Here is a 4,553-nt window from a genome sequence, read left to right as displayed (position 1 = left end):
CCCTCCCATTAATCAACCAACAATATCCATGGTATGCATATTTTATCATATATGTATCCCCTGTTTTTATTTATTTTCTTTAGATCTGATAAAGAATTTTTTTTATTATTATGTATATTGTTTGAAATATGCAGTTCTTTCCCATATACAATAATTTTTCCATTTTTTTGTTAATTGTTATTGCATCAAAAGTGAAGAGAATTGTATGTAAGTTAAGTACTCAAATCACATTTACTTTGTAGGTTGTTTTTTGTATAATGTATCATTCTCACAGAATTACGCAAATGGATATGAGATTTTATATGTTATACGTATATACAGAATAATTAAATATTGTACCTCTTATATTTTGCTGTTATTTAGTATCAAATAAAGTGAACATTATTGTATCTAAATGGTTGCTTAATTCACAATTTAGCATGTAGGTTGGTTTTGGTATTGTGCATCATAGTCTTAAATAATTCCCCATATGATACTTAAACAACATAAGTAGGTTATGAGAATTTATATTTGTATCATATTTAGTTGTGTTACTATAGATGACTTGTTGCTATTTAGTATCAAATAAAATGAACATTACTGTGTCTAAAATAGTTTCTTAATTCACAATTTGGCATGTAGGTTGGTTTTGGTATGGTGCATCATAGTCATGGGTAATGTCTCATATGATACTTAAATAGCATATAATGGTTATGAGAATTTATATTTGTATCAAATTCAATTATATCATTGTATATGAAGAATAATCGAATTTGTGCATCTTTTATGTCTTCTTGCTATTTAGTATTAAATAAAGCGAAGCATCATTATAATTCTGTAATAGTTTAGTATTTCTATCTGTAGGTATGCATGTATCATGTACTTTTTTTTATTGATAAACATTATTTATGTAATTGCAGAATATGATTTATGTAATTAAACATATTCCAAAGCACTCCCTAAAGTTTGATCCTACCTACAACTCCAATTTTATTGAAGATTTAGTCTTGTCAAAAAAGGAACATGGTATGAAATTATTCAAGGATATCATATTTGTTCCATACCTAAATATCCCCAAATACAACTATTAAGGTTATCTTACCAAGTAATCATATCTGTTAGAGATTGAACAAGACAATCTAGATAAAGAAATTCAAATTCGGCATGCCAAAGGAAATGTCTTGCAATTTAGTATCAAAGAGTTTTCTATCATCACTGGTTTGAAATGTAAAGAAAATATCATAGATTTTACTTATTTAGATTCAAAACCAGTAAAATGGTGCAAAGATATACTCCTAATCTAAATTTTAATGTAAATAAAGGACATTTGGTAGATCCTTTTATGCAAAATGGTTGGGACAACATTGATGATACCCTTCAGATGACTATCTTGTATTTTATCGATAGATTTGTATATTCCCAACTTGGTGATGCAGCATTCCTATAAAGGACTTCTTCATGGTAGAAGATGGCAGCTATGAACAGTACCTGTGGGGATAACTTGCCTTCACAAAGTTAATGAAATCATTTAAAAACGAGTACACCCGAATAAAAAAAATGTATCATTTTAATGGACTCCCATACACACTTAATGTCTGGATATATAAATGTGCGTCTGTAATAATGACGAGATAGATGTAAAGAAAGAAACAGTATACCAAGGATATGCAGTTGGAAAGTTGTGGCTCCAAAGCCCAAATTTGAGATGGTTATGAAAACCATCTTTACTGAGGTAATAACTACATAACAACATTTTTACTTTTTTTTTAAGTTTGCTATACATTATTACTTTGTTTCTCATGATGTTTTACTATTCATTTGTATAGAATGATTGTTCTAATATTCATCCCACTCCCAAAGAAATAAAATCACTTCATTTACCAGATAACATTCATGTACCTCCAAGTCAATCAGATTCATCAATTGTTAATAATGAGAAGGTGCAATCGGAGGAGGTTTCTGATTTTGATGACTTCTCATCAAAACCTCTAGAGCAACTTTTAAGGAGTTCAACATGAATTTCTAGTGCAGCGTCTACCGCACGCCAAGAGGATAAAGAGTGTACATCCATATAAATATAATTTGCCTAAATCCACACAATCACATGAACAATCATTTCATTCATTTCAAACTCCAAATTCACTACCGCAACAAGTCTATGATGTATCTGGTGTTCCTCATAATACATTCTTTGGAAAAATAGCTTTGAATAGTGCAGGAATTAAGGGTCTAAAGATTTACATGAAATGTTATGTAAGTAAACTACCATATGATTTAAACATTTGTTTGTTCATTATTAACTTCATTTTATATATTTAATTTGAATTTAGGTTGACAACATAATTGGAGCTCTTGAGACGTTAATAAGAAGAAAACATTCTGAATTGCTGTATTTTGCTTCCCTTCTCAATTTTCTGTTATACTGATTTTTTGAATCATTGAGGATACTGAAGGTGCCACACATGATGGATGATTTTCTAGAGAGATAATGTTGTTCCACAACCCAATTCTTATAACTTCTACCAACAAATCATTTCACCCACGCAAATAAATTTTGCAAATGTTGATGTACCTACTGTGGAGGTTGGAAAATGAAAGGTTTCCGAAGAAAATGTTGCAAAGGTACGTACATATCTCATACTTACATTAGTATCACATGCATTATTATTTGTTTCAATCCCTAAAATATTTTAAGAATATATCATGTTTAATGATTGATACTTTAATTTATGAATTAGACGTTACTATTTTTGTGTATCACTTATTGTACTTTATACATTAATAATGTATATGATACTCTATTTAATTTTGAGAAAATGGTCAAATGCCCCCTTAATCTATTATCGGATTTATACACTTAAGCTTCACGGGGTCCTATGACGTTTTGAACTATTTTATAAGAAAGTAAATCTAGGAAAATTTAGCTAACTATTCAAAAAAAACTTATTTAGTGGTAACATCCATACTTTAATAATATTAGTAAACATGTCAAAAATGTTATTATTTTAAAAATAAAAAAAATATTATGATATAAATCACGTTTTCTCTCTCCTTGTTTACACGGATGCTTTCTCTCTCACAGATTACACACTCTCCTATACTTTGGTAATTGGATAAATTTAAAGTCCTCTAATTAAGCTCTTTTCAATTTCTCTCTCTAAGTTTGTTCCAAATCAAATCAAATATCCCCAGATTTCATATTCAATATATTTTTATTTTTGATTTTTTCCCTTTAATTTCGTTGCAAGATTGTATTGAAGATTACATTGAGTTGGGTATTATGTTTATCATATTCTTTATTATTTGCTTAATGATTTTACTGTTTTTTAAAAAAACTTTGATTTGTTGTTGTTCTTAAATCCTATTTTAGGATTTGATAATTCAAAATTCTCTCTTCAATGGACGATTTCAAGAGAGTTACTAGATGTATTGGACAAATAATTAATCCTCTTTTGATTTTCCATCATTTAATCTTTTTTTCACTAAAGAAATAAACAACAATGTAGGTTCCGCTACTAAATCTACGAAGGATAGACGATGGGGAAAAATGCAGTAATCTGACGGTGTGCAAAATTCCACATAAATTCTTAATGACGAAGTTGAAGAATGCCAAATTGTTGGAGAAGAGGTATTTTATTTTGTTGCATGTTCTGTGCCTTGCATTTATAGTTGATTTTGTTTAGTGATTTTTAAGTTTCAAATAAATACATGTTACAATGTGTTTGTACTATTACCAAATAGATCTGGAAGTGTATATGTAATTTTTGTTCTGTTATAGTTAGTATATATTTTTGTATTTCATAGACTTGTTGTATTTTGTATTCTATTTTTTTTTGTGTGTGTGTAAGTTATGTCAATGTGAAACATATTATGCATTTGATTAGTATGTATTTTGTATTTCATAGTTTTAATGTTTTTTTGTATTCATAGATTTGGAAGTGTATATTGAATTTTGATTCTTTTATAGTTAGTATGTATTTTTGTATTTTATAGATTTGATGTACTTTGTATCCATAAATTTGGAAGTGTATATTTTTATTTCCTAGAATTAACTTTGATTTGGTTGAAATTGGTCGATATATGCATTATCCTTGAGGTAGAAAAGAATTCGAGTGGTTGCTACAGAGTATCAACAAGGTTTTGACTTCTGAAGGTCAATATTATAGAATATGGGGTATACCTGTTGTCCTTCAAATATGGATATACGAGTGCATGGTTAAGGTTCAGACCAGTTTTACATGGAAAATCAGTGATCGTATCCCCCGTATTCTAAATTGGCAAATAATAGGAGCAAAAGCCCAATTCAAATTGTTGATGAAAGACACATTCAATGATGGTAATAGAGAGGTATTGTGGATAACTAACGAAACTGTACCCTTGTAATTGTGTCAATTTCATGTATATCTTTTATCATGTAAATTATTTTGTTTACACTCGTGTTCTGATTAAATGGAAGAATATTGTCCCTTCTCTGAGGAAAATTGTTGTTCTATGATTGCCACCCGAAGGTGTTGAAAAATCAAATGAAGGTGTTCAATCTGAGCCACATGATGATATTGATGAACAAGCACCGT

General features: G+C 29.1%; 1 long non-coding RNA gene across 1 annotated transcript; it reads left to right on the top strand.

The window, feature by feature from the left end:
* Nucleotides 1–788: 788 nt before the first annotated feature.
* LOC138349135 (uncharacterized) lies at nucleotides 789–3,754 on the top strand. Its single transcript, XR_011221729.1, has 2 exons — nucleotides 789–2,601; nucleotides 3,486–3,754. It is a non-coding gene; the product is annotated as an uncharacterized lncRNA (long non-coding RNA).
* Nucleotides 3,755–4,553: the final 799 nt, after the last annotated feature.

Source organism: Solanum lycopersicum, chromosome 6 (genome assembly GCF_036512215.1).
Source record: "Solanum lycopersicum chromosome 6, SLM_r2.1".
NCBI classification, from domain to species: Eukaryota; Viridiplantae; Streptophyta; class Magnoliopsida; order Solanales; family Solanaceae; genus Solanum; species Solanum lycopersicum.
This window is presented reverse-complemented; position numbering and strand designations above follow the sequence as displayed.